The sequence below is a fragment of the Hermetia illucens genome, chromosome 5, assembly GCF_905115235.1.
Source record: "Hermetia illucens chromosome 5, iHerIll2.2.curated.20191125, whole genome shotgun sequence".
Lineage (NCBI taxonomy): Eukaryota > Metazoa > Arthropoda > Insecta > Diptera > Stratiomyidae > Hermetia > Hermetia illucens.
This window is the reverse complement of record NC_051853.1, coordinates 8,644,884-8,664,735: the sequence shown is the minus strand read 5'-3', so window position 1 is coordinate 8,664,735 and position 19,852 is coordinate 8,644,884. Positions and strand designations below refer to the sequence as shown.

Here is a 19,852-nt window from a genome sequence, read left to right as displayed (position 1 = left end):
CTTGGCGTCCCAACCTCTCCCTTCTTGGGTGTAATCACCTGACTCTCAGTATTTAATAGATGTGTCTGCGCCCGGTTGTGTGTGCGGTACGGGATCCCGCTTTATTGGTTTTAGTTTTTTTTTATTTTTTTTTGCTGGTATTCATTTGATTCCAACGAGTATGGGGGTTAGGAGGTCTGCCGTGCCATTGCCCCCCGTAGCGCGGTAAGGTCTAACTTACTCACTGAGGACCAGGTGTCAGTGAGGCTCAGTTCGAATACAGTCAGTTACCCCCGACTGCAAACTATCCAATGGGCAAGGTTCGCATAACACCCTGGATTGGAGGAGGTGTTTTTTGACTCTCCAGTCTAGAACCGTAGTGTTTTGTTAATAGTAGCGTCACTTCGTGCAAGGTGCGGCTATCATCACTCACTAACGGTCTTGGTAGACGGGAGGCTTGGTCCCTGAAAAGCCACATATCGCCCTAGAGGGGAGATAGCTCACCTTCAAAGAGAGGTAGATTGGCATCAGGGAGCTATATTCCGCGTCAGTCTATCTTGCAGCGCACTGCTGGAAGGTATTCAGTTCATTCCATTCATCCTGACGAGAAAAAAGGATATGACGACTCGGAGGGAGTTCGACTTAACGTGTGCTTCCCAATAATACATGAGGGGGAAGCGTGAAATAAACTCAAGAATCCCCAATCCGAAGGGCAACATCTTACTGTCATGTCTGCAAAGGGGATAACCCGTCTTCGGCTGCTCATCATACCGAAAATTCGACAGCTTTGTCATGGTCGGGAACTGTTTTCCCCACGGCTGTCGTTAGGCTTGGGACAAGAGAAGGACATACCGTTCCAGTGCGTTGTCTGATCGATCAAGGCAGTCAGAGCAGCTATATAACCAAGGATCTAGTACAGAAACTTCGTTTAACATCGAGGTCTGTCAGCAGGGAAAGTGTCAGCGGCTGTGTGTCTCACCCTTAAATTGGACGATGGTTCCGAGGTTCGCACTAAGGCGCTGGTGGTCAGCCGGGTAACTAAGGGCTCCCTTCCACAGGTGCCGCAGCGAGTAAAGGCGTTTAATAAAGATTTTGTTATCTTATTTTATGAATACGAATGATAAACTGAGAATGAGTAGCCTTTTCGGGTAAAAGCTGTAATTCATTGGCTTAGTTAAGTTCATTCGAAATCATCCCATATATTAACTTGTTTTAATCTCTATTCAATGCTCAATTATGCATCCCCTAATCTAATAATTAACATCATGAGAATGCCTAAAATGGCCTCTCATCTAATTCCGTAGGTCGGTTAATGTGTTCAGCCCTCTCATGAGCTTAATCAGACCGTAATCAGACCATTTCGACTAACCGCCCCCAAACCATAAGGATGAAAGATTATCGACGAATTCCCTTTAGCATTGTCCCACATTTTCCAAACTTTGAAACAACAACGACAAGAAAACACAGAAAACACATAAGGGCGACTTTTTCATCAGGCACTCGACTAACGATAGTGTGTGATAGTGGAATGTTCCTGAGTTGGTTGAATGTCAAAGGAAAAAGGATTTATGATGGCCCCGGAGAATTGAGGAATAGCTTTGATTCCACATACAATTATTTACGATGAATGTTGGTTGGCCAGCACAAGAATATGCTGAGCTTCTTAGTTGTCCAGATAATACATTGCCTTAAGAGTTGGTCCTTGACATCGAGCGAGAACAAGTCGTTTGGTATGTTATGGGAATTGTGCAAAGGATAAGTATTCGTATTTATCTTGATTTGATGCTGGAGTAACGAAACTGTTTCGGAGAGGGTTCCCTTGCTTCCGCAGAACTTACTCCATTCCGGGGGCGGCAAAATGGAGATTTTAAAACAAGGGTAATTAGTGGCTACAATGGACCCTACTTTCAAATGGACCCTTCCTGTCTTTATATGAACATGGAACCAGGAGAGCACTAATGCATGTAGTTCGACCAATAATGAGGTAAGTACCTGATATGGTGTAGCTAAAATGGAAATACAGATTCGGAGAATAAATTCCTTCTAAACTTACCACTCCGATTATTAATTAAAACTGGAGCGTTTGAATATTGGATCAAAATATCAAGGGTTCTCATTGGAACGCTGACCTGCACAACAATTTGGACCAGCAGGCCAACTTCAACTGAACTGGCCCAGGCGCTCATCCCCGACATATCCCTGTACAACACGTACAACCACCAAAATAAATTCCAACCCCAAAATGCAACCGAGATTTATATTCAATGATGTGCACTTCTTATACCACCCTTAATCCTTTTGCATCTAAACTCATTTAGAATGGCTGACACGTGGCGGTATCTCTTATCACAGCTACCAAAACTTTTTAACGGTCACGTGCATGAATTTGTCCTTCAGACTGCACTAGCTCATTACCACGCACAATACGCAATATGCAATCCCTGTACACACTTCATTGAAGGAATAGTGTGGGACCAAGATGAGAGTCCTTGCTCACCCCACAATTTAAATGGTGATGCCATCACCAGTCATCACATTTTCAAAATTCCAAATTCGGAATCAACGATGCATTGATAATCGATTCAATTCGCTATGACACATTTTTGTCCAACGGCTTGTGAGCTATCACGTTCTAATTTAATTATGGTTTTTTGACTCCGATGAGTTTCAATCTGGATTAAAATGAATGTATGTATGTGATACGTGCCAGTAGCCTTTCGCATGGATACATGTGGGAGTGTGTGCATTAAATGGAAATACGTGGACTGTGCGATTTATGCAGCTACTGCACTGATAGCATCAGGAACACGCGTTTGTCATAAGTTATACTTGACTTTGCAGGAATACGCAACGGTTTTCCCGTACTTAGTGTAGAATGTCCTGGAGGCAGTCTCATTATCCTGCTGAAATGGGATTTCCACAGTTTTGCAATTTGTTATTAGATTATCGCATGCAAGGATGTGGGGATAAATGGCATTACCAATTTTATCTAAAAAAAATCAGTTACACTTTCAAAATAAGATCTCGAACAAGCTCTCCTTATTTCAAAAATTTTATAGAATTTTGAATTCAAGAAGAAGCGCTCATACACGAAGAGGCATAATGTTGTATGTAAAGTGATCCATCAAAACCTTGTATACAAGCATGGGCTGATCACGGGAACATGTCCGATTTACCGATATGAGCATGTATTGGGATCGGCAAGTTCTAACTGATCGCCATATTCCACATAACAAGCCTGCCGTGCTGTTAGTTGACAAGACGGGCCGCTCCGCATATATTATTGATGTTGCTATCCCCCATAATAGCAACATTGAACGGAACTACGTGGAAAGGAAGGTGAACTATGAGTCACTGGTTCGGGAAATCAAAGAAATTTGCCGGCTCCAGCGGGTGACTGTAACATAGTTCCCATAATATTGTCAGCTACAAGTATTGTACCTAAATTCCTCACGGCTTCCCTTGATGTCCTGGGACTTTCGCACAGTCTGATTGACAACTAGGAAATAAAAAAAAAAATAAGAAAAAGGTCCTACTACGAAATAACGGCGAAATAACATCTTACCGCCCCTTGTTGCACCAGATATTCTTCGAGCGTTTCCCGCAATTCATGTATGTGACTGTATAGCGAGTGACAGACCAGTACCACTATATTACTTGCAGCGACACAATCCCGGCCACCATCAGGGAACGTGACTCGACGTCATCGCGGAAACTGGTGGCCGAGAGTCAAAGGGGGCAGAGGCGGCGGTAGCAACAACATCACGCCGCATTGCAGTTTCAGTACTCGCCGAAGCACTCTTCTCCACCGTCCAGCTGAAATTTCCGCTGAGGTTCGAGACGAATTCCAAAGTGTGTGTATACAATTCTTGGAAATGAATCCTTTGCATAGACCAGATATTCCCAGGCTTTATGTATCTCAAGCAACTCCGAGAATTCTCTCTCAAATCAATGATGAGATTGCATCTCAACTAAGTGCTGATATGTCGCTGCTGCAACTATAATACAATCGCGGGGGTGGGGCCGACATTGGCATCAAGGTTGTCAATGAGAAACTCCACCAAAGAGGGAGTAAGGAGGGGAATGGCAGGTGATTCGGAGGAAGTTGTACTCTAGTAACTGCAAAATAAATCACAGGATAGTTGAGGAAAGCTGGCAGTGGACTCAAAGAATTTGATGAAAGTGAGAGAGGACTGGGAGGCATCGGGTGCGTTACGGATGTGAGACCAGAAAGGCTTCAACTTACCACGCGCCAATTCGACTTCAACACTGTCCAGATAATCCTACCAGGAGTTAGCGCTCTAGGATCTCCAACACGAAAGAGACGAGGCTGATTGGTTGAAGGTCCTTCGCGGACTCATGGCCACAACTGCCCGCTTTCGGTATGAAAACCACGTACGCCCGTCTCCAAGAGTGTTGTACGTATCCCAAAGAGATACAGTTCCGACAAATATAGGCAAGCTATAGCACATCTCTTTCTTTCTGTTTCTTTGATATGACTGGCATTATGCCATCAGGTCCCGGAGATTTCTATGCGGAGAAGTCCAGTCGACTTTATCCTCGCCAATCACTGATTTGATAGTTTCACACGACTGGCGCTGCCCACATTCCAAGCAAGGCCCTGATTCACAATTCTCCTCACTGGCGGGGAAGTGCATTCGAACCAGTATCTCTAGGGTTTCACTAGAAGATTCCGTCGAGGAGCATTCTGACTATGTTCTTTGGACAGAATCTTACTGAGTCTCGCAGATTCGCTGGTAGTTTCAATGTTCTGACAAAAGTTCAGCCAGGACTGCTTTTTGCCAGTCTTGATGTCTAACTTGTATGTGTTCAGACAGCCCTTGTATGGTCACCAATATTTGTGCCTGTAGCGGATGTTGAAGATCTCCTTGGTTAGCTTACTGAGGTTGGATAGATCCTCATTCCACCATGGAAGCAATGTCTTCTTCTTCTTGCAGACATGAAAGTAGTTTCAAATGCATTTTCCAGAGCTCCAACTTCAGTTCGTCTGTCGTGCCAATTTTACCAATTTGTGTACCAGAGAGTTTGTTCTTGATAACTTGTGCAAACTTTGTCCAGTTGATGTTCCTAAGGTCTCCGAGATCTAGACTGAAAAGTTTCCAATTTTTATCTGAGAAGGATCTCTGGTCAAATACTCTCCAGTTTTCCACCCTATGAATCCCATTGTTGGTCAGTAGGGATTTATCAAGGACCTCTTCGTAATTACCGACTGGATGCAGGTCGTTGTCCTGTTGCTTTGCTTCCATGATCTCAAGACTTTTCATGACTTGTTAAAGTTCATTCTTGATACCGTACTCTACCTTCAGATGAGTCATACTTTTATTCAGTTGGCTTAAGTAGAAATCCCAATCGAATCTCATGGAGTTCCTTAGAAGGCTTTTAAATTACCGAAAACCCTCAACACTATGTAATAATTATTCAGTTAGCATTGCCCCTTTTCTTTATGTTCCCTACGAATTGCGCTTCAGAAGATATCCGCTCGGATTGTTGGTTCTCCACGCGGCAAAACGACTGTAATAGAATATTGCATGCTCTTTGTCTTCTTCCTCGCCTGGGCGGATTGGCCATGCTGGCGAGTCTTCATACCAAACTAGTCTATATAGATATTTGCGGTATCTGACCAGTGAAGCCCATGGTGTTTTACGTAGGCACCTGTCGTGAGACTTAATCCTACGGTCCTCTTCAGACACGGATTGATTTTGTGACCACAATCAGAGCCCCGCTGAGACAAGCAACAACGGTACCAGTCTATACCAAGTGCATCGCTTAGCATTCATACTGGTGGATGCAAGAATTACCTAAATCTCTACCGAACTATGGAGTACGGCACCCGTGTTGATACGCAACACCACGTCGAGGCCCGAAGGTCTCTTCTCGCATGAGCACTAGGATGTAATAAAAAACGGCGATTTGAGATAGTGTAAAAACTATCTTGAATGGCTGGAGAGACAAAGAGGAGAGGGCTATCCCAAAAACCGCCCGCAAATACTAAAGCTTCATCGAAGTGTTCCGTCATCACGCGCTTGCTTACCAGTTCGCTCGCCAGCTTCACAGGAAGTGAGGAAGCGAAGCTAAATCATTTGTTGAACGAGCTGACGTTGGACGACCATATACCCAGCCGGCTGCTTCGAAAAATGAGGGGTCGCTGGAAGTGCTGTTTGCCACGGCTGACAAAGTCCACGAGTTGTACGTATTCGCGTATTCGTGAAAGTGTCTAGAGGTTGAAGACCTTAGGTCAATGGTGACCACACTTGCGGATGCGGTCTCCAAACTGATGGCCACTGTGGGTATTTTGTATTCGGGAGGTAGACTTCAACCGCGGTCACGGTTGAGGTCTGCTTCCCGAAAAGGACGTTCTGGTAGTGGCACCCCGAACCCTTATTGGCCCCCACTATTTGCTGGTACCACCGTAAATTCGGAGCTCAAACTTCTAAATATGTCACTCGATACAATTTCAATACAACAAAAAACTAGGCTCCCTGGGTGCCTCGTGGGGACTACTCGAAGTGCAGTATCACGTCGCCTTATAATTTTCGATCCTCTGAACAGACGTTCATTTCTGGTCGACACAGGCGGAGAGGTGTCGGTTCTCCCCGCACCCTCTCCAAACACTTTGACATCGCAAAACTTGCCATTGTCTGCCCAAACTTCTCTCCCATCCGTACCTACAGCTACAGGCAGGTGGACGTGAGTCTCGGATTGCGCCGAACGTTGCCGTGGCGATTCGTTTTGGCTGACATTAATACCACCATTCCAGGCGGACAGCTCAGTGGTTAGAGCACAAGGCTGTCGTACGGAAGATCGCGATTCAAATCTCACTGGTGGCAGTGGAATTTGCATCGTGATTTGACGTCGGATACCATGCATTGCCTTAGACTTCCATTCATCAATCCGCTCTTGGTCCGATTTCACTCCACTCAGAGGATTGAAAGATCTATCCTTCAAGTTAAGTGGAATCAGCCCACAGTCTGCCTTACAGACGCTCCTCCCAACGCAACACGTGCGCAGTACGGGGAGATGCTACACCATTTTGTGCTGGACGCAAGGAGTCATATCCCGAAAATCATAGTAGGTGACTTCAATACCTGGGCCTGTGAGTGGGATAGCCGAAGGACAAACGAGAGAGGACGACGAGGGCATTCGAGCAGGATGCGTCTCTCTCATGACGACCTGAATGGCACGGCGATCGAAATGACATCGAGAATCACGTGATGGGTGATCGAGGCATGCGACGTTGCTATGCCCCGGAGGCGAGAGTTTACAGGCAAACAGCAAAACTATTGGTGGAATAGCGATATCGTGGAGCTAAAATCGGCATGCCATCGAGCAAGAAGGCAGTTTCAGCGATCCAGGGGAAGACCACGAGGAACGCGAACGGGGTTATAGGACGTTACGTGCGAATAAAAGAGACCCTTCATAGGAGCAAAGGGATTGCTTTGGGCGAGGTGGATGTAATACCTCGCGGTCCGGGAGGTCTACGGAAGGATCGGCGATGGCAAGGCTCCGGGTTTGGATAGCAGCCCTAATAAAACATCGAAGCTGGCGGTGGGGACCAGACCAGATTGGTTCATAAATACCTTCGAGGCGCGCATAGCGGAAAGCGTATTTCTTCCACAGTGGAAAAGGCAAAACCTGGTGCTGTTAAACCAGGTAAGCCACCGGGGGAGCCAGCATCCTATCGGCCTATCTGTTTGTTGGACACTATGGGAAAGAAATTCGAGCGCATCATCTACAATAGATTGCTCCCAATCGTGGAAGACGGGAATGGTCTTGCGGATGAACAATATGGGTTCTGGAAAGCTTGCTTCTCGTAGCAGACGAGGGCACGTTGGTCGGTTTTGCAGATGACCTGGCCATAGTGATTGTTGCAAAACTCCCGGAGGATGTGGAGGTTTACGCCACCGAGTCAGTTATGGCTGTAAGGCCCTGGCTTGAGAGGGCCGGACTGAGCCTGGCGAAGGAAAAGACATAGGCAATCCTCATTACAAATCACCGGAAAAGAAATACGAGCAATCTGCGGGTTGGAGGCCATATTGGAAACCTACCATTAAATAACTTGGCGTGATTCTTGATGCCAGGTTGACTTTCAAAGGAGATATATCGTACGCCTGTGAAAAAGCTGCAAAGGCCACCACCCCACCCTTGCCAGGATGATGGTGAACGTAGTTGGGCCAAAACAGTGTAACAGGCTCCTGATAGCTGGGGTCGTGCGGTCCATACTGTTGTACGCGTCGCGGGCGGAGGCTTTGGACAACGTACAGAACTGGAGGAAGATAAATTCTGTCTATCGTCTGATTGCGTTGAGAGTATGTAGCGCATTTCGAACTAGTGCGGATGATGCGGTGTTCGTAATTGTAGGGATGGTCCCTATTGACCTATTAGCGAAAGAGATGCGATGCCTGGGTCCATCAGGAACGGAAGCAGATCACTGGCGAACGACAAGAGAGGAGTCGCATAGACTCTAGCAACGACGGAGGGACGAGTCGGTGGACATACAAGCTTATTCCTGAAATTAGGGAATTGCTTGACCGACGACACGGGGAGGTGAACTATCACCTCATGCAGTTTCTCACCGGACACGCACTGTTACAAATGTCGTGGGATCCGTCGTAGTTTCCCCCCCCTTCGCGATCGCGATCAGGTCCGGGGATTCACGGCTCCATGCGCGCGGTCGGGTCGTTTTTTCGTTTATTTTCCAGGTATAACTCGCCTTCTGGTTTATCTCGTTAGGCCATCGCAAATTCCCTTGTTCGTTTGAACATTTTTAATTTAATTTTGTAAAAATGACACGTGAGGGACCGAATCGCTCAAAGGACCCCGCTCTGACCCCCCACATTTTCGAGCCTGCTTAGTACAGGATCGTGCAAGGACGTGTCAACCGTGTCATTAAAGTGCTCGCTTCAGTATTTACAGGCAGAACTTCGCGGTACTTAGTCAATTTCTTTTTAGGGACAGCTCTTCCCTCTAGGTCGTCTTCGACCACTCAGGATGGTTGTTTGACCCCCCTAATCCCCGATAAGCCCGGCTAGTTCATTACAATATTCTGAGCAAATATAGTACATGATTTAAGCGGTTTTCCACAACTTTTGAGGAGGAACAAACTAAATATCAAATATATCAAAAGAAATATAGAAGCTTGAAATTTTTTCGTCCTTGAGGAAATCCGCCGGAAATATTTCTGTTAAGGTAGAGAGAATAATAATCGTTAAAAAAAGCTTCATAAGGACTTCCACAAAAGTGCTCGCCTGTGATTCCATAGTATTTTAATGTTTCTCAACTAAGACGAGTTGATATTAAAGAGATATTACAAGGATCTCAGGGTTACCTTCTTTAAACGAGTCGCTTGATACTATTTACTAAGCAAAGTTAAGTCGTTTCCACTCCACTACATATGGTTCTAGTGTTTGTCTTCTTGTTTCTCTGAAAAGAAACCACACGCTTGTGAAACATCACAAGATTGTAAGGAAGTATCAGTCCTTAAAAGTACAATTTCCTGTCACAATATAAACATGTTGAAATTGAATTTGTGCATTGGATGGATAAACAAAACGAACAGAAGTGGATAATGGAGAATCAGAGCTGATAACGCAGGGGATTCCCCCATCAAAAGTAAGATATCAAACTTTTCCGTTTGAATGTTTGTCTGGACATTCCTTGGACCTTTCCTCTCCCCACTTTGTGAATTCTATGTAGAACACCACAAGCAGTTGAAATATTGAATCGAATCGCATAATCCCCTTTCAATTTTTCCGATTGGTTTTGTAGACAAAGTTTAAATAGTCGACCGGAAAGAGTAGCTCCACAGGACACTCCAAACCTTTGCCTTCGCCGGAGACGTTTGAACAACTCAGGGTATCCTTAGGCTCCAGAAAACTTGCGCCTCGCTCCGGTCCTTGGAATGGTATAATCACACAAATTACCCCAATGAGAGATGAGCATTCATCTTGAAAGTTTACATTAGATTTTAAAGTGATTCTTGGGGTAAGGTTAAATAATGACTCTCCCGGGACATAACCCTTTCGATTCGTATTATATTTTCGGTTTGGTTTTAGGCAAGGGGCGCAGTGGGCAGGAGTTGCAGCAACTGTTTGCCCTATTCAGTGGCCTTCCGCTAGGAAGTTGAGAAGAATGTTTTAATGGAATTTCGGTTCACTTTGAGATGGATGATGCAGTGTGAGAAGTGAAAAGTGTAATTGGATGATAAATTTCTGGAAGGACGAAGTAAGTTGGGAAGGCGCCGCAGATATATCCATCATTTATGGTCATGACTCTCAATACTACTACCGGGACCACTGATGTAGCTCCTCCACGCTTCCTTCAATACAAATGAATAAGCATGTCCTTGTGCTAATTAGTGCTTAACCAACTCAATCAACTACCCCCGCCCCAAATTAACCTACGCATCTATTCATCCTGTTTATTGACTTTCCAACTCCAATTTCCATCTTATTCTTATCCAACACACTGAAAAAATATGCAACTGATTCCCTGCAACCCTCTTTGAATTAATACAAAGGACGAGACCGATTACACCAATAACCAACTCCATTTCGCCGCCAACAGGGTAATGGTGTAATTTTAATTCCATCTGTGCGTTATGCATGCGAAACGCTTTTGTGATTTTCAACCGGAGCGTCGAGAGGGTGGAAAGAAGGACTTATTTCCTTATTATCCCTAGGAATACCGATTCCTGGGTAGAGGACCATTGTTCAGTGTATCTTCTGCCAAAGACCGTGGGCACAGAACTTGTAATCCAGTTCGGCCCGGCCGCTAACCAAGAAGGATAGAGATCATGACGGTGTGGTACCGAACGACGCCACACTCGACCGGCCGCACCATGCTGCATTCTGATCAGTATCATTTTGATAAATGGCTGATTTGATTACCATTTATATTGCTGCTCGTTTCGTGGTGTTTACTGGATAAATTATGCAATTTCAGGTTATATTTTGTGGCCACAATGACTAAATACGAAGCAGATCCCTTCATAATCTTCTCGGCCAGAGTCTCCTTTTCTGGGCCTTCTTCCCATTGGAGTCGATATTCGGAGGATTCCCGCGTGAATTTTGTTGAAATTATTATAAATGTGAGAAGGGCGTTTGTTTACACAGTTACAGGGATACCCAGGGTTTTGAGATTGAAGTTTGTTTCATAATCGAAGGATAATGGATGAGAAATACAGACCAAGAAGGTTGCCTGAGACGAACGGGGGCCTAAGCTAAGCATCCCAACCAAGGATAAATGCAAATCGAATTAGTCCCGGTATATGGTCGAACGCTTTTTGAAAAATAGGCTATTAGCGTAATTAATTCTAATAAATGTTATCGAAAACCAATAAATTATTGGAGGGAATAAATCAAGTTAAAAAGAGCAAGAAAGAAGAAAGGAAAAAAAAAATATTCCCCAAAATACGAGCTCTGGAGTTACTCAAAATTCATTCAAGGCTTTTTCGATGAAATCTATGAGGACTGAGAAAGCCACTGAAAATTAATGAAAGAGGAAGAGCACGACAGGGATTGGAAGGGTAGCATGAGTCTCAAAGAGTTTGGAGATTCGACCCTGCATCTTCAACAAATACCTTGATAATGTACGCTGGTTCAACAACTTCACTCCTGTTCTAGGTTGGGGGTTACGCAGCTAACTAACAATCTCGCACCTCTCACCTGATCGGAAATATAATAACGACTAGGGCATGAGAAAAGGGGCGTCAAGTTCGGAACCTGTGCGTGCACTCTCTGTTCAGAACCGGCTCTTTTAGGACATCCATCGAACAAGTCGGCGGATCAAGAGATGAAATTAGTGGGCAATGAGGTACGAGGGTAGTTCAATAAGTCCTTAGAATGACAAACGGATGGCGCGCGAATCGCCCTAAATCATCTGTTTTTAGTCAGCGCCACTCCCGACTAGATATATAGTGCAGTCACTGTCCACATCTTCTGAGTTTACGTGTTTTTATAATCAATTGAAAAAAAAAAAATTGCTTGTTAAAAAAAATGGAAAAAAACGAGTACAGAGCGGTAATAAACATTTTTCATTTAAAGGACTTAACTCCATATGAGATAAAAAATGAATTAGACTCGGTTCATGGCACATCTGCCCCCGCCTTAGCAACGCTTTATAATTGGGTAAATGAATTTAAGCGTGGTCGTAAATCAACAAGTGACGAACCACGTTCAGGAAGGCCCGTAAAAGTGACTACTTCCGAAATCATCAATAAAATCCACGATATGGTGTTGAAAGATAGAAGATTAAAAGTGCGCGAGTTAGCTGTGGCCACAGGGATATCAATAGGTGCAGTTTTTTCAATTATACATGAAAAATTAGGCATGAGAAAGCTATCAGCAAGATGGGTGCCGCGTTTGCTCTCAACTGAGAATAAACGAAATGGAGCGGTCACCTCTGAGGCTCTTTTGGCGCGCATAAGTCGGAATCCTGAGGAATTTTTTCGTCGGTTTGTGACTGTGGATACACCACTACACTCCTGAGACGAAGGAAGAGTCAAAACAGTGGATCGGCACGGGTGAACCAGCTCCAAAGAAGGCGAAGACCGTAAAGTCAGCTGGTAAGGTTATGACTACAGTTTTTTGGGATGCCCGTGGAATTATCCTTATTGACTATTTGGAAAAGGGTAAAACAATTACTGGTGAGTATTATGTATCATTATTAGGGCAGCTGAAAGAAGAAATTTTAAAAAAACGACCACATTTGGCGAAAAAAGAAATTCTTTTTCATCACGACAACGCCCGAGTTCACATGTGCTTCATTTCAATGGCTAAAATTGAAGAATTAAAATTTGAATTGGTCGAAAACCCACCGTATTCACCAGATTTAGCCCCCAGTGACTTTTTCTTATTTCCAAACTTGAAAAAAATGGCTCGGTGGACAGAGATTTACGGACAACGAAGACGTCATTGCCTTTGTAAGCGCTTATTTTGAGGCACTTCCGAAAACACACTTTTCTGAAGGATTAAAAAAACTTGAAAAACGATTGACCAAGTGTATAGAGCTCCAAGGAGATTATGTTGAAAAATAAAAAAAAATTTACTCAAAAAAATTGTTTTTAAACTTTATTCTAAAGACTTATTGAACTACCCTCGTATTTTACTCTCGAATGCAAACTGGAACTGGCAAAGTGCAAAAAAATATGGAATGCAAGAGTGGACCATGGGGTTTGCCGTTCGTTCATTCTCCAGATCAGAGAGTGTGCAGATTTTCCATTGAAGAATACCTAACCATGCTGTCTTCGTCTGAGAACTGAAGAGGTCGGGCAGCTGTACATAGCCGAAATCACCACCCCAATCTTTTTCAAATGGTAGTTTGAGGAGTAGTGTCTCGTTAAAAGCCCTACCAGGGTTTTCATGTCCCATTTCTTAAATGACAACAAAAATGCCGCTCTGGCAACCCCAGGTTGTTTCACAAGGATTTTCGCCAGCCGGCAAAAATTCAAATTTCTCCACTCGGATGCGTGAGTCCTTGCAATTTCACCCTTCAGAGTAGACTTGACAGTTGATAGCCGGATGCCAAAAGCTGGTTCTGACCCCACCATTGTGGATCCAGACCCTCAGCAAATCAGTCTGCCAGATTCCACATAACAGGCGATGTTTGAGTGCCCCGGCAGTCACGTCAGGAATGTTTCGTTCAGTCGGCCAAGTTTCAGCAGCACCTGATGACCACTCCACACCAACTGGCTTGTTATGTCATTGCTTTTTATCTCCGCCTGGAATATGGTTGTAATTTTTCCGAGGGGTCGGCCTGATCGGCCGGCATCAGAGCTACCGGATGCTTGTCAAAGAACTTCCAGATGTTTGTCAAGGAATTTCCAGATGATCGCATGACCGTATGATTGGCCGCCTTTCCACGCTCCAATGGAATAGAGTCTATTTGCATCGTTGGCTGCTTACCGTTCCACCTGCAAGTGAATGGGGGGTAGATTTAGGATAGCTTCAAGTGCCGCAGTCGGCGTAGTACTCATTGCTCCAGTAATACTTAGGCAATCAAGTCTCTGAATCTACGTTCCGTTGTTAGCAAAGTCTGCTTTCCGTTGTTAGCAAAGTTCAGTTTCGGTCACCAGATGATACATGCCGTGAGTTCATGGAGTTCTGCCTCCGTGGATTTGCCTTTCTGATAGGTATGTTGTCTATGGTGAAGTGGCCACTTAGAAATATGTGTATCCCTTATGAACCGATCTACTAGTCTTTCTAGGAAGTTAGACTGATCGGTCAGAAGGTTTTTACGTCTGTGTAGGTGGGTTTCCCTGGTTTAAGAATAAATATCACCTTCATATCACGCCAGTTAATTGGAATATAAGCGTGTGCTAGGCATGCACGATATATATTCGGAATATGTTAACCCAGGGCATCCATTCCCTCTATTACTAGAGCAGGAATCATGCCTTCCGGACCTGCAGACTTGTATCTATGGAACGAGTTAAATGCCCATTATACTCGCTTCAGTGATAGTTCTTTACATGCCAGATTCCAGTCTCTCGGTTGAGGGCTGTATGCACCTGTCGGCCCCGAGAGTAGATTTTCGATGCTACCTGGGAAGTGCACTTCAAGCAAATTGTTTGCCGTTTTTTCATCGCTTTCTGTGCACCTCCCGTTCGTAAATAACCCAGCTTCTGACTACGATCTTTAAGAAGGATCCGCTTTAGTTTTGAGGTGACCTCAAGAGAGTTAGTCTCTTCTCAAAAGGGTCTCCATAATGGTCGTTTAACCAATCTTATGTTCTTCTTTAGAGCCTTCTGTGCCTCTTTATAGCAATTCCAGCCAGCGGCTGAGTCTAACTTCAGAGCTCGATTGAGGAACATCCTTGTCATTCTGCTCTGTTTTGCCAAATCCGAGTTCTACCATGGTGTTTTACCCCTCTTTGATATCTTGAGTGGAGCACTTTTTCGAAAGCTTCTCTCATGCTAGATGTGATCATTAGGTTGTATTATCAATTCCAGCAATGGATTTGACGCGCTTCCGAGGGATCGTTACTCGGGCGCTCAGTTCTATTTTATACGTCGCCCAATCTGTCTTCCGTGGAATGGACTGGGTGGAGGTGGATCCGTGTGATCCGAGAGTGTGATATCGTTTGATATTCTCCACTCTCCGATCAGAACCGCGATGTCAGCAAATGCCACCGTGATGTCGATGACCTCTCACCTGACCATGTTGAAGAAAGAGGGTTCATTGCCCAAATTAAGGATCTGCAAATCGGTTCCTACTAGATACTCCAGTAGTCTCGATCCTCTTGAATTGATGTTGGAACTTCCCCAGCATGTGGTTAGTTTAGTCAATGTGGTGTCGCCATTACATAGGTCGTTAAAAAAATTAGCTTGGAAGTCTTTTGACATTATCATGCAGGAGCGGGGTCGATCACTTCCATTGGCATACAACGGGTCAGCATGTTGGAAGTTTAGACCCCTGACTACCTCACCAGCAACCCACGGTTCTTGTATGAGGTATATAAATGCCTTGCAGCCATTGATTTGACGACTGATAAGTATAGTCACCACTCTACAATGTTGCAAATTTATTTGGGAAATGTGGCACCTCATCTACGCTTCAGATGTCAGGGTTGCACGTCCCCTTCAATGGTTTTAGGAACCGACACTTTTAACATGACGGTCCCTAGCCCGTAGTAGAGCCGGCAGCCCGATGGTTCCCCAACCTTCTTAACAGCGGGTTCGGGGACGCCGATAGTAAGAAAACTTCCCGGCCTATCGGCTCTCTGTCCTGTTTCGCTGCCTGGAGGCGTTGAGGTTATTCTGGACACCAAGTTGTTCCAGAACCTCAGCACTATTCTGCTCTTCTTCTGGAAGCCAGAAGAAGCACTTTTTGAACGATGGTAGCTCAGAGACGCTTTTCAGTGTTAATCGCGCACCCTCCCACACACTGTTGAGGGAGGAGCAGTACTGCCTGAACCAATCGTTCGTGTATTCGTCGGTAAAGTTTAGTCGTAACATTTTACGGTATACACCTACCGATCCAAAACAAAGCTTAACGCCTTGTGCCGTTGCCGGCCGAGCCTTTTTTCTGTCTTTTGTGTCGAAGAGTTGGGATCGTCCGAGGAGGGCTGCCGCTTAGCCGCAGGTGCCCCGAACAATCCTTTCCCCTCAACCTTGGCACAGCCCTAGGGTTGTGATTTACCCGAAGACGGTTTGGCCGGAGACGGCTTGCCCGAAGGCGGTTTGTTCGAAGGCGGTTTTCCCGGAGTCAGTTTGCCCGAAGGCAGTTTGCCTGAAGGCTGTTTGGGGTCCGTGGACAAATACTTACCCATGAGCAAGACTTTAGCCTCAGCAGGAGGCACTGATTGGGGCCTGGGGTCAGGAGTGCTGACAGAAGCGGCCTGCTTCGGCTCGTCCGGTAAGGACTGGGTCCTAATTAGATTGGTTCCCACCTAAGTAAGTGGAGAATCTAAGTCTAGATTCAGGTTCTCCATCAATGAGCTTAGGGGTTGGACTGTCAGGATCGAGATTTAATTGTAGTTTGTTAAAAGGTTTTTGTTTTTTGTTTTCTCATAATTAGCTGCCATGGCCTCAGTTTTATCGGGGAAAGTAAATTGATCTAGGCAGAGCCTCTTTTTGCCGAAACAAGGCTAATTGAAATTGGGGTTCGCCTGGTACCTAGAGTTCCCGTTTACGGCCACATCTTAACCCCTGTGAGCATTCAGCCCACGGCACGGTAGTCACACCTTGGCTTAGGGTTTTGATAACCACTTCGCTTCAGGTGTCCCCCCCCCCCGTTTTCTAGAAGGTCTTCCTTACTGAGCTCCTTCACCCCGACAAGGTGGATAATCGTCGAGAGGGTCACCTTGAGTAAGTATTTGTTTGGTTGCTCTGGACTAACGTGAAGAGTGTATTCGGCGATTTCAACTCGACTCTATCAACACCACAAAAGTTGCTTATAAACGATATCAAGGCCACCCAGAAAATTCAAACTAGCAAATACATAGAATTAAGACGTACTGCTGACAAGACCTGCAGATTGAACGATAATTTTAAGAGACATAATTTCAGATCCACTTACATATATTCTTGCCCTTCACCCCTTGGTGGGGTATAGCACGTCAACCACACCTACGCGCAAACGCTCGCGGATACATGAAATTCAATTCGGCTTCTCCCACGACTTTCCGAGACGCTCGCACTGCTCTTGTACTGTTCTGCCCCAAATGCCCTTGGAGCGACCCACTCGTTGGCCATCTTAGGAGAGTGGATTCCACTGCATGGTATAGCCACCAATCCAATGGGCGTCCCTCCTTAATGTGTGGCCTATCCGGTGCCACTTCCATCTTCCAATCACAGTACGCACGAGTGGTAGACCTGTGCGCCGATGTTGTAATTTGCTCTCTTTTGCATGAGTCAAAGACAATAAGTTTAATTCGACATTATTCTTGACTTTCTAAAATAAAAATGATACTCTACAGTTTCCTAATATGCTTGAATTTCATCCTTTCTAGGGAAAAGTGGAGTATCATATGATGGCTGCCTCTGAACGCCTGCAGTTTCTTCATCCAGTTCGAATTACAAGTTCAAATCCCTCAGATTTGTTGTCCTTCTTGGTATTCATGAACTTTACCCCCGGTGTCCGAAATCAATTCGGGTTATGTCCACTAACCATGCGGGAGAATTTTGGGGCCAGCGAATTTAGGCCCACCGCCAAAACTGAAAGCTGGGATTGTCTGATGAAATCACTTTAAGGTAGCTTCGCCAGTGCAATCCAAATGGAAGAGCTACGTTGGCTTCGGTCCAGGCTACAGTCTTTATTTTTCATAGTCACTCTCGTGGGATGGTGAACTGTGCCTTCTTCTTTCCTGCCTTTGTTTTAGTGTTCGTATGGGAGGGGTTAGCTTCAGAAAGATCTCTCTCGCTGATTTCATCACTTCTGATCAATCCGGTTCTAGTCCGCGCAAAAAAGGTGGAAATAGGCCTTAGTACGACGCATATCAGAGCATTGCCCAACACATATTTTTTGGTCTATTACTTTTTGCGCACATTGCCGCTGACCGAAGAATTTGCGGCGTTCAGAGTAATTTTCACTGCGGATACCAGCTTATCCGCCTCCTTGAACCCAAGTTGTTTTCTTACGTCCAACTTCTGTGGACATTGCCACACCTGGTGCTGTAGCCGTCTATGAACTTATTCCCAAGGAATTTTAGTTTCTTTCGCAGGGCCTTACTCTGTCGTCGGCTGGGCTGACCTTTCCGAGTTCAGAGTACCCCTATAGATCTCCTTTCACATACCGGTATTAGCCCAATTGCGGCCACTTCACTGGCATCCATTTCTTTCGCTTTTCATGGAAGGGACGAAGGAGAAGTTCTGACAGGCAGAATTTAGTCTGTAGTCCTCCCTTCTTAGTGGCTGAAGTTTTATTCTACCGTGTCTTCCTTTTTTAGTTTCTGGACGATGTGCGTAATAGTGCCGCGGACAGATTGGCACTGGACAGGTTTCTACGGAAGTCGCTGCACTCTATTTTTTTGGGTGACTGCGCCACAGGCAATAAGTGCAGGCTTTTCATTGAAGTGGATAGCGTGTGTTCCACAGATTTCTTCGAGGAGGAATCCGATGAGGCTTCCAAAATTTATGACTTTTAGCGGGTTACATTGATTCAACTCAATCTCGTTAGGATATGGTATGTACTTGTAAACGTCCTAGTTGGAAGGTGGAACGGTCAGTTGGTAGGTAAGACAGTAAGGAAGAATAACATTTCTGGTGATGCCATGAAGGAAAAGTTACTATCTCAGGATAACATGTCAGTGAGACGCCAGATAGAGTAGTGCAGCAGCAGTGTTAGGTGCGGGGGAAGGACCTGGATGGGGCTGAGACTAGTTCTCTCCACTGAGACAATGTCCAATAAGGAACCAAGTCAGCATACTGGCCCTGTGTTTGTAGACAAGTTGATCAAAAGGCAGAAGTGACTATGTCAAACATTAAGAAGGGACATCCATCCAATTGCGGGGAGTGTTATTTCATTGGATTCACTTTCTCAGGATAATTGGCAAGTACGTTACTCTAGAAATATGTGATGCAGAATAGTGGAGGAAAGTAAGTGTCTCGAAAAGTGCTTTTTCATTGAAACTTCCATTCTGGGAGGAGACTCCAGACTTGGGGGAATCCCCACTTTCTACTCCCTCTCGTCTAGCTTGTAGTGAGCTACTGTGATACCACAGCTTTTTTATGCTGGTTCTTTCTGGTATTTTGGTTTCATTTGGCACTGCTTCGGAATCAGACCATTACCTAAGGGTTTCACTAACTGGACTAAAGGGATTTCAGCATCCTAACAGCAAGGACAATGCTTCCAGTTGGGAGTTTCTGGTATGCATGCTCTTTCCTTTCAATGTGCGTCTTTTTAAAGTAAAATATTATTTTTACGATTAATTGTCATCGGAATACTACGCTCTGACAGTATCTTGTGTTTTTTTATTATTTTTTAGTTGGGAGGAATCTGCTGACGGATTGTCATTGCAGCATTCCTTGTTTGCCGAGAAATTGATCCAGCATCCGGGTCCGACCAAATTTTCAAATATATCTGGGGTAAGTTAAGTGTACTTAGTTGTAGTAGAGCAGAAGCACGTGTAGATACATATGTGGTGCTGATAATTGGTCGATCCCATTGTCCTGGAACTGGTTCTAGCGACATTGAACCATATATACAGACGGAAGGTAATTAAAGTTTATACAGGAACACGTGCATTGTGTCAGTAGCTTTGATACTAAAATCTTTTGTAATTCTTAATAACGAAGTCCTTGTCCTCTTTGAATTGTTCAATGTTTACTCGAAACGAACACCAATTGCTAGTGGGAAGGATTTTGGTCCATTGCAAGTGCTCTTCGCCTCTCCTTCATTTAGATTAAGTGAGGGAT

The 19,852-nt window shown here is 44.9% G+C and overlaps 1 protein-coding gene across 2 annotated transcripts in view; it reads left to right on the top strand.

Annotated features, from left to right (window-relative positions):
* The window catches only part of LOC119656610 (LIM domain only protein 3), a 315,382-nt gene that overhangs the window by 67,993 nt on the left and 227,537 nt on the right, over positions 1–19,852 (top strand). The window contains exon 1 of one of the 2 annotated variants that reach the window (XM_038063049.1): positions 19,451–19,522. The exons of the other annotated variant lie outside the window; for it this stretch is intronic. The gene's annotated coding sequence lies outside the window, so the exon portion shown is untranslated. Of the gene's footprint in view, positions 1–19,450; positions 19,523–19,852 lie in introns of those variants that run through there. 2 annotated transcript variants of the gene reach the window in all.